Source organism: Nicotiana sylvestris, chromosome 4 (genome assembly GCF_000393655.2).
Source record: "Nicotiana sylvestris chromosome 4, ASM39365v2, whole genome shotgun sequence".
NCBI lineage: Eukaryota > Viridiplantae > Streptophyta > Magnoliopsida > Solanales > Solanaceae > Nicotiana > Nicotiana sylvestris.
Genome location: NC_091060.1, coordinates 8,963,847 through 8,975,281, shown reverse-complemented (window position 1 = coordinate 8,975,281; position 11,435 = coordinate 8,963,847). Strand labels below are relative to the sequence as shown.

Sequence of the window (11,435 nt, the reverse complement as noted above, 5' to 3'; positions counted from 1 at the left end):
TGGATCTGCAGGTGCTGCCCTAGCTTCTGTGCGGGCTACACCCCTACCCCTACTACGGCCTCAACCGCGACCTCTAGTGGCCCCAACTGGTGGCACTGGTGGTCGCTCATCCTGACCAGTAGCACGTGTTCTCACTATATGTGAGAGAACAGAATAACAGAAGTTTAGTTACCAAAATCATCAGATTCACACGACAGGAATTCAAGAATGTGAAGTTTTTCCCAGAGGTTCTACAGCCTATCGAAGATAAGTACAGAAGTCTCCTTACCGATCCGCAAGACTCTGCTATACCGGCTCATGACTGGTGAGATCTATGTAACCTAGGCTCTGATACCAACTTGTCACGACCCTAAACCACCCCGATTATGATGGCGTCTATCGTAGTACTAGGTAAGCTAATTTGACATTTATAACAAAACAAGTCTTTTTCTTAATTCATTTTCTAATCAGATATTATCATAAATCTTTCGTTTAAACATTTCAAAACAAGCGGAAAAAAATATGTAAAACTTCAACCACTGCTCGATCTCGGTGTCACTAGTCATGAGCCACTAAAATACAATCTGATATTGTCTACTCAATATAAGATGAGTCTGTGAGAAACAAATGCTAGTAGATAGGAAGGAGAAAGGCAAGGCTGCGGACGCCGTGCAACTACCTTGCTAACTCCGGAATGCTCTGAAGGTAAGGAACAACTCTCTCTCGGATGCTCTGGCACCTGGATCTGCACACAAAGTGCAGAGAGTAACGTGAGTACGCCAACTCAGTATGTAATAATTATAAATAAAGGCTGAGTGCAGTGGTGAGCATTTAAAATCATATACATCTCATAACATAGAATCTCAATGGAAATAACCAAGTTAAATCAATAATTCAATTTCCGAACATCTCATAAAAACTCTAGTTTCAATGAAATTTGTATAAAACATTTGTTCAACATTATTCAATAGAGGCTCAGTATAAAAGAAGAGTGAAAAACAGTAATTTCATAAAACAAGCCCATCGGACAAGGTATCACTTATATGTATAGCCCCTCGAACAAGCCTCTCAGTCACTCATGACTTAACTATCGTCATTTATCACTCACACTCAACACTCCCACTCAATAGATATCTCATAATAACCGTTGTGGCGTACAACCTGACCCAAAAATATATAATCGACTGCGCTCACTAGGGTATGTAGACTCCGGAGGGGCTCCTACAGCCCAAGCGCTATATCGTTGCGGCGTGCAACCCGATCCAATATATCGCTACAGCGTGCAGCCTGATCCATAAATATATAAACCTCACCACATGTCCCCTACCTCTCTCAATCATCAACCTCACAGCCACTCGAGCATTTCAGTAAAAATCAGGGAACTCAGCCCAAACAGTTTTCATATATTTGCAAGTAGAGTAATGAAACTGAATCAAACAATAAACATGTAAAAATCATGATTGAGGATATGCTTTCGAATCAAAACAGTGTGAGGATAGTAGTAAAATACCCGTAAGGGTACAAACAGTACGGCACAAGGCCCCAAACATGGCATTCAACCCAAGTTAACAGAATTATTTCTAAACACATAGGTTTCATATAGAATTATCAAAATATGCAACTCTACAGTTGCCACGGGGCGGACCATGTCATAATCCCTACCAGTGCACGCCCACACGCCCGTCACTTAGCATGTGTTATAAAAAATGGTACGAAATTCCGAGGTTTTGTCCCCTCATGTCTAAGTTTACAATCGCTACTTACCTCAAACCGGACGGAAATCTACTCAGCAATGCCCTTGCCTCTCGACTCGACCCCAAATCATCCCGAATCTATCCCAAATCAGAATCATATCATCAATACATGCCAAAGGGACAAAGCCCACACGAAAATTATCAAATTAAACTCAAAATCCCGAATTTGCTCAAACCCAGCCCCTGAACCTATGTCTTGGAATCCAACAAAAGTTGCAAAATTAGAAACTCAGTTCACTCCCGAGTCTATACATACCAAAATCATCAAAATCGGACCTTAAATGGCCCCTTAATCCCCAATTTAAACTCTCCAATTTCAAGCCCTAATCTCCCATTTCTTCTTAAATTTCCCACTAATATCATGATTAAGTAGTGGAAAAATCATCACAAACACAATTAATAAGACCCAAGTAGCTTACCTTACTGAAACCTCTCGATTCCCTCTTGAAATCACTCCTTGAAGCTCCAAAATCGACCAAAAATGGTAGAAGAATGACCAAAATTTGTGAAGGGAGCTTATATACTTTCCGCCCTAGGGATTCCGCACCTGCGATCCCATAAGAGCACTTGCGCTTCCGCTTCTGCGGAAAAAATATCCGCTTCTGCGAATTTCACTTAACCTTATCAGGCCTCGCATCTGCGATCGCCTTACCGTGCCTACGGCATCGCAGATGCGGTTTACCGAGCCTCACCTGTGGTCCTCCACACACTTGAACCTCTTTTATGTTCCTATAGAGCTCGCACCTGCGGTCCCCAATCCGCAAGTATGGATATGACAGAAGCTGCAACACCAGCTGGAATTTCTCAAGTTCAAACTTTCCAAAAACTATCCGTAATCATCTCGAGGCCTCCGGGACGTCAACCAACAATACAAACAAGTCACCTATCACCATACAAACTTATTCCAACCTTTAAAACACTTAAAACAACATTAAAATACCAAATCACCCTCGGATTCAAGCCTAAGGATCTCCAAACTTGCGAATTCCGCAAATGATGCAAAAATCTATCAAACCTCATCCGAATAACCTGAAATTTTGTACACACGTCACAAAACAACGGACCTACTCCTATTTCCGGAATTCCATCTCGACCCCGATATCAAGATTTCCATCGTCGATCGGCAAATGCCAAATTTTCAATTTCGCCAATTCAAGCCTAAATTCACCATGGACCTCCAAATTACATTCCGAACACGCTTTTAAGTCCAAAATCACCTAACGAAGCTATCTGAACCATCAGAATTCACATTCGAGACCTTCTACTCATAAGTCAACATCCGGTTGACTTTTTTCAACTTAAGCTTCTAAATAAGAGATTAAGTGTCTCATTTCACTCCATGACCACTCCGAACACAGAATAACTAATACGGTACGATGAAATACATCTGAACAACAGATAAAGAAGCAGAAATGGGGAGACGGGACTGTAACTCATGAAATGACCAGCCGGATCGTTACAGTGGGACTACACATTAAACTATATGGCCGTACACTATATTGTTGTTTGTACCAACCAAGAAAAGGTCAATAATATACTTGTAGTCCATGTTAAATACTCCTTTCACCTCTCAAGGAAAGTTTATTTGGAGGATTATCTAAGTTCGCGGGTTTTATTTACGTATTATAGGCACCTTACTGAAGGCTTGGCATATATTTTGAAAGCATGGATAATAAAATGGTAGTAGCAGCAATGGAAAATTAAATATGAACATATTTGGAATAGTAAAAGTTTGTGGCTCTCAAGAACAACACAAAAATCACCTGGAAAAACTGAAAGATCCTGAAAGCATGTAGTTCAGAGAATCGAAGAAAGAATAAGTTGAAAGTAAATAATGCTGAATCGCATATGAATAAAATGATAAAAATGATGATTCCCAATGACCATCCCAGAAACAATAATCGACTAAAAACAATCAAGTAGAGAGAACAAGTAGAGTGAACGGAGAAGCGTACCTGAGAGAAGAGAAATTGTGAGATGGCGAACTTTCGAATCTGGTAGATTGGTAGGAGAAGATTTATCAAACTAGTTACTCCTGAGGTGTAAAATTAGGAATTCACATGCTAAGCCTCCAATATACGCAGTCGAGTCTCGAAACATTGAACTACTTTGAAATTAGCTGATATAAACTGCTGAAATGTTAAAAAATAATTTATCCTTATAGCTATTTAAACTTTTCTCTCCCTAAATTGTTAAGCATTAATACGGTCGAAAGTTTTGAAGTACTATCCTTTGCTGTCAATATTTGAAATACAAATCAAAGTGGGAACGAACTACAGAAGCTTGCGAAATATTAGAAGTATGAAGGACAGTAAGAGAATATAAATCAAAGTGAAAAAGGACCAAATAATTACACAAAAAATAGTGATGACAGGACCAAGAAAGCATGTTATAGTAAAAATAATAATGACCCGCACTAGTTAAATTAGAGTTGAGACTTTCTTTACACATTAGATAATTACTCAATGAACAATCAATTCCTGAAGTAGCTTACATAAACTGTAGACATGGAATTGGGGTTCTTAGTTGCCAAGTGTACATAGATAGGCCAAGGACATGATGCCAAACCCGAGATCAAGTGATGCTTAGCTACAAAATTTGTAATTAATAGTAGTTGCAACCCCGCATTCTAAATCAACTAAAGAAAAATTATTGGAGCAGAGAGTACCATATATGACCGAGGTTCGAACAAAAGTTTATGTACCTTTGTGAGATCTCCTAATCTCTGACTTCTTGAATATTGCACACCCAAATATTATCAAAGATGTAAATGGTGGATTGGTGGGTTTATCACCTTTCGTATTAAGTTTTGTCAATCAGTATCCTATACTCTACTATCTTTCTGAGAACTAATATTTTTCCAACAATTAAAAAACAGAAAATAACTAAAAAATAAACGAAGATTTTTGCCATACTTATAGACAAATGTGTGGGAATCATATACATTTAGATCTCATCCAGCAACATTCAAACAAATCAGTCTAATCATACTCACTAAGTTATTCTTCACACGGTATCAAATCAAGAATTCAAGTACACAAGCACAACATTGGACCAAATAAGCACTCAAAATGAGATGAACTCTATTTTATCGGAATGTAACAGGAAAAGACACTCAACCAAAATTTAAGCTTCACCAAATGTGTAGAACCAAAGATGCGCCATATTAACTCATCACCACAATAGCGTGAAATTAAATTAAAACTTCAAATTATACCAACAAGAGAAAAAGGAAAGTGTCAACAAGTTATAAATGAATCATGAACTTCTGCTCGTGATTGACCTAGAATGAAACAAAATTTTAGTAGAGGTAAAGGCAACACATGAAGGTTAATGAAACTAAACCCATGCATTTTTGGCATCACATAAAAGCATCGATCTAATTCCAATATAAAATTAGTATATGATCGCAAAATTCTTAAAAGAAAATGCAAATCTCTCAACAAGAAAAGAGGATTTTTCCCGAAATTTAAAGAAGTCATTAACAAGAAAAGGAATTTTAGGAATTTCAGAAAAGCCAAACTGAAAAGTCATTAAATTGAAAGTAAAAATTCCAGAAAAACCTTACAAGTATGTCCTTGAAAAATAGAGGTCAACAGTGACTGAAAACCCTAAAAAAATGAAATCCCCAATTGAAGTCGATAGCCACAGAACCAGACGAAGAGAAAGTTTTGAAATTTGAGAAGAGAAATTAGAAGAATTTTATCGCTTCCATTAATGATTTCCTCCGAACCCACCCCGCGTCACTCAATGAACAGAGAGGTATAAGAAGAGCCAGATCTTAGGGAAGAAGGACGAGATCTTCTTGTTGTGTGGGTAAATTTGACAGGTATATTTTTATTAGAGTAATTTAGAGCCTAATTTTTCGCCAAAAAAATAGAGGGAAATGTAAGCGGGAAATTTTAGAGGGCTTTAGAGCACGTTTAGGGAGGGTGCAATTGCAAATATAAACAATCACTCCCTTAAAGCGTTAAATTATATGTGACTAAACGTTGTCATAATTTAATGGATCGGTAACACGTGAAAAGCGTAGCCTTTAAAATTAAAAAGAACACTTTGTAAGCGTTGCTAAAATTCCGTGGCCAAAAGTGCTCAATAAAGGCCACCCCTTTAAAAGCGTTCCTATAGATATTTTTTGCCACACTTTTCAAGCATTGCCTAAAATTGGTGTGGCCTTAGGCCATTTTTGTTGTAGTGACGTTTCGGATGCTGTTACTCTCAAGTAGTATGTGTTGATACCTAATTTTTTCCTATATATTTTTAATATATGTAAATACTTTTAAAATAGCATATATGCAAATAAAAGCATGCATAAGTATTTTTATAATTTTTTTATAATTTTAAAGTCTTCAAATTAATTTATTTCCACCCTTTTTACTCATAAAATCTCCAATAATTATCCTTCAAATTATTTTTGTGGAGATTTAGCCATCTAAATTCTTTACTTATTCCGAAATATTGTTAAAATATTTTTATTGCATTTGTATAATTGCATTTGCATTTTTTAAGCTAATTTGCATATATTTGCAATACTAGTCCTATTAATGCATAATTACATTTATATGCATAAAATGATCTTCTATATTTTTAAAATATTAAATACCTATTTTAAATTATTTTAGTACATGAAATTATTTTTCAGAAATTATTTATTATTTATTATAAATTATATAGAGTTAAATTGGCTATTTAAAACTTAGCCAAATTATATTTCAATTTTAGCCTAAATTCAACCCGATACCCAGCCCAATTCCTAATTTAATTACCTGAACCAGGCCCTAAACACACCTACCCGACCCAAGACCCCATCAGATTATGGCCGTTGATCTAAAAGATTAACGACCCTCATTAAAACTTGCCTTTTTTAATTCCAAACAACCCCCAACCCTAATCATTTCTATGCACCCGCCGCCGTAAAATCCTCTCTTCTCTCAAAACACTCTCAACCTAACCCTAAATCTTCAAACGCCGACCTCCCATCTCCGGTCATCTCTGGTCATCTCTCATCGTCTCTTACGCCTCCAATGGCTTCTCTCATGCCATTCTTGCTTTCTCTAAGGACCTTAAGGGCCCAGGGCCATGCCGACTTTTATCTAGGGTTCATCTCCTGCCTGTTCCTAGCTATTCCTGTGTGATTTCAGGCGAAATTATTTTATTTTTGCTATGATCCTTGGGATTCTAGACAGGTTTCTCTATCTCTATATGGGTTTCTTTCGAAACCCTAATTTCTTTTCTACACCTTCTAGATCTGTACAGATCTAGGATGATTTGAGTTGTTTCTTGAATGTTTTACACTATCCTTGAGGTCTTTTACAAGAATTATGTGATTTCAAGTGTTTTTCGTCTTCTTCTAAAACCGGGGTTTTCGGAACTTCTTTTTAAAACCTTGTCTAATTGATTCTTTGTGTTTAAACTTCTATTTCTTACATATTTTGTCTGATTCTATGAGTTTACTACATCTTAACTCATCTATGCTGAAAGCCCTAATTTTAAGGGTTCTTTCGTTTGGTTCCGTGTATTAGCATGACTGACCGGTTCTTGTTTTGAGTTTCTGTAATTTCTCGTGACTATCTTGCCTCGATATGTTTCTACTTTCTACTGAGTTTCTTAGCCTGAACTTACACTGACTCTATGTGCTTGTATTCATCTTGACTGTTCAAGACTTGTCTCTTTCTCATTGAATTAGTATTATTTAACTTTCATGTTTGCTAGATTTGTATGTCGATTCTTGACTATCCATGTCATACTTTATTTATATTATAAACACTAACTCTTTTCATGACTTTCTCTTTGATTGATTCTGAATTCCCTATTTCTTGGTTTGATTTGAAAACTTTCCTTTAAACCTTCAATTCTTAGCTTCCTACTCAATGTGATTGATTTGCTTGCCTAAACTAACTTTCATGTACCTTGTCTGCATTGTTACTTGATTTTTACCGACTATCTCCTTAATTAGAATTTTTTGAACCTAGACCTAATTGTTTACTCTATACCTACTATGTTTGAATTATTTTATTGTCTGTTATGCTCCAGTTACACATTGATTTTTTTCCTTTTGCTACATGTTCTTACCGTTTGAACTGATTCCCTTAATTAAGGAAGTACTTGTACTGATTCTGCTCTAATTGGTTCTGAATTCCATAATTACTGTACAATTGTGATTCTTGTCTTATTTTACCTAGTTTCGAACTACTATATATATGCTCTCTCATTAAGAGTCAACACACACGAACACAATAGTTCAAACTCTCTCACACTCAAATTTTTTTGCTCTCTCTCTTTGATTGCTTGCTATTATTCTGAGTTAGCCTGCTGCAAGCCAATGCTAATTATTGTGCTCTCCTATTCTTCACTTTGTGTTTACTATCTCTTTACTGGTATGTTCTAACTTCAATTCAAGTCCCAAAACCAATATGTTTCTTTTACTGCTTCAGTTTATCATATTTCTAATTTGTTTCTATCTATGGTTCTGTTGTTCAACATGTAATTGACATGTTTACATTACTACTTCATCTAGCATGCTAGTCTAACCCTCTTAGGGCCTTTTAGAACATGTTCTACCCCTGGTAGTCTGTCTCAACATGACTCTCCCCTGTTTTGAATGCTTGTCTACTTGTTATCCAGTTTTGATATGCAAACTGATCTGTCACTTTAAATGGCTGATTCTATATTGTTTCTGAAATTCCTACTGTGTTGGTACCACTAGCTATTCCATAATCCCTTAAACCCCCACAAGAACTGCTATGCTCCTTAATATTATGGGCTCTGTGTCCCTAAATCCCATTACCCCTATTTGTGGTTTTTGAACCTGCCTTGGTTCTATATTCTTTGATTATATATGGACCTGTTTTGGGTGTTGTGTTTGAGCTGTTGCTTATTACTCTACTCTCTTTTCAAAACTCCCTATGTTATTTTTACAAGACTATTTCAAACAAGTCTCTTTTCAAACTGTTTTCCTCCTTAAATATTTTCAAAACTATGTCAAACACTCTCACTCCACTCTTAGGTCCTTAAGTTTTTCCCCTCCAGTGTATGACTGCCTTGGGATCCCTATGAGATCCCTCTAAGCTCTGATACACTGGAGTTGGTTCTTCCACACTGCACTTACTCAGTTCTGGTTATAAAGTCTAGGTGTAAGCACTGCCCGAGATCCTTGATATCCTTTGGGAACTCTAACGCACCTAGACAATGATATTGTCTATGAAATTTGGCATTTGAGGCTATTAGAGGCTTGAGAAAACCATTTGGGCCTGCTTTAGGCTCCCTATAATGTAACTTCTTATTTTTCTTTTCTACTTATGTCATTCATTCGATATTGGCTTATAATAATTTGTTGTAAACAAATGCTGGGGATGGATAGTGAAAATGGGAGGGTAGCTATGCATGTTATAAAAGGAGTGGAAGCCATGCGTTAGGTTTATGTTTCCTATATGCACAATAGAATCCATGTTTAGGACCAACAAGTGCAAAGCATATCATAGACCATGCTCCCTAGGTTTTTTGTTATGTATGTTGTTTCAGTATCTCATATTGACATTCTTGCTATCACTTAGAAATCCTATTTCTAGGCATTAAAACGAAACTGCTACTCCTGCACATTTGACAGTATGCTCTACAATGCTGCAACCTTTTTATGCATTTAGAAATCCTGCTTTAGGAAATTTTGCAATCATGTCGTACATATTAGAAATCATGCTTTAGGAATTCTGCGTATCCTGTAATCATTCGGCGTTTATACGTGCATATTAGATACCATGCTTTAGGATCTCATTCATACTTGCTCAGTCACACCTAGTATAAACTACCGATTATGAAAGATGTAAAAACGACTTCACATTTGATTATCCTATTTTAAATAAACTATTAATAATCCCTATATTTTGTAAAACCTAGAACAACATGCTCTTAGGCAAAAACGACTTCTGAATTTCTAATGGTTTTGGTAACAACTGTGCACTGCCCCACGCCTAGACAAGCCTTAGGTAATCAACTCTTATAAAAAAACTGGAAACTGCTCTTCTGTGTTTACTGCTTAATGATTGACAGGCTTAAAATTAGTGGGCAAACTGATTAGGGCCGCTGCTTCTGAGCTCATAAAATAAAACTGCCTATCTTCTATGTTTTGATATTCACTTAGACATCATGCCTTAGGATCATGTTTAATAATACTGCCCTTATTTGTGTTTGAGTCGTGCTGCTTATCTATATTGTTTGTGTGTCACGCCCCGAGCCCGGAGCGATACCGACACCTAGTGCCTCATCTATCCTAGCGTACCACTGACTAATGTCAACATAAAGCTAGGCCGGCAAGGCCGTCATAATTAATACAACTGACACGCCAATAAAATATTCGTACAGAGCCTACAAGCCCAATATACTACACTAACCGACATAAAACTAAATGGAGACTAACACTAACTAATGTCAACATAAAGCTGGGCCAGCAAGGCCGTCATAATTACTACAACTGACAAGCCAACAAAATATTCGTACATAGCCTACAAGCCCAATATACTGCACTAACCGATAGGATATGTCTACAAGCCTCTACTGATAGATGTACTGTGATCAGAACAGGGCCCCAACCTACCCGTAACCTATATACCTATATACACAAGATATACACCACTCTACTGGACCCGACAACTCCGAAAGAAGGGGAGCTTAGCGATAAAGCTGAACTCAGGCAACACCTACTGAGGAGGTCTACTCGTCCGTCTATCTGAACCTGCACGCTTGAAATGTAGCGCCCCCAGAAAGGACATCAGTGCGAAATAATGTACCGAGTATGTAAGGAAATATACTGCACTAATCGACATAAAACTAAACGGATACTAACACTGACTAATGTCAACATAAAGCTGGGCCGGCAAGACCGTCATAATTACTACAACTGACAAGCCAACAAAATATTCGTACAGAGCCTACAAGCCCAATATACTGCACTAACCGACATGATATGTCTACAAGCCTCTACTGATAGATGTACTGTGATCAGAACAGAGCCCCGACCTACCCGTAACCTATATACATATATACACAAGATATACACCACTCTGCTCAACCCGGCAACTCCGAAAGAAGGGGAGCTTACCGATAAAGCTGAACTCGGGCAACACCTACTAAGGAGGTCTACTCGTCTGTCTGTCTGAACCTGCACGCTTGAAATGTAGCACCCCCAGAAAGGGACATCAGTGCGAAATAATGTATCGAGTATGTAAGGAAATATACTGGAGCTGAAACTGAACTGATAATATAATAACTGAAAGCAACTGGGGATCAAAGATAATCTGAAGAGATGCTCATTAGCTGATACTGACTCATGACTCAACTCTCTCAATATAGTGAGTAAAATAGTTGTTCGGCCCAATAAGGCTCGGTATACATATATATCTGCTCTGCCATAGTAGATTCGCTCATAAGCGCTCGGCCATACTAGGCTCTGTATCTCGACCAATTGGGCTCGCTTATAGGCGCTCGGCCACAGCAGGCTCGGTATTAACTTACGATCTGATAATAGGTTGCCCAATAGAGGCTTGCCTATCGATTATAGCTCGATGGTAATGAAAATACTTTTAATACTATTTATATGTAAACTCTCTGGTCTTTTGAAAGGAAGAAGGAAGTACTCAACTGAATATGCAGTCCCGATAAGAAGAATATGATAACTTACAAAACTAGGAAAATATATGTAATTTACGA

At 37.4% G+C, this 11,435-nt stretch overlaps 1 long non-coding RNA gene across 1 annotated transcript; it reads right to left on the bottom strand.

Moving 5' to 3' along the window:
- Positions 1 to 406: 406 nt before the first annotated feature.
- Positions 407 to 5,658, bottom strand: LOC104222173 (uncharacterized). Its single transcript, XR_709886.2, has 2 exons — positions 3,689 to 5,658; positions 407 to 724 (listed from the first exon to the last, which is right to left on the bottom strand). It is a non-coding gene; the product is annotated as an uncharacterized lncRNA (long non-coding RNA).
- Between the last annotated feature and the right edge of the window lie 5,777 nt (positions 5,659 to 11,435).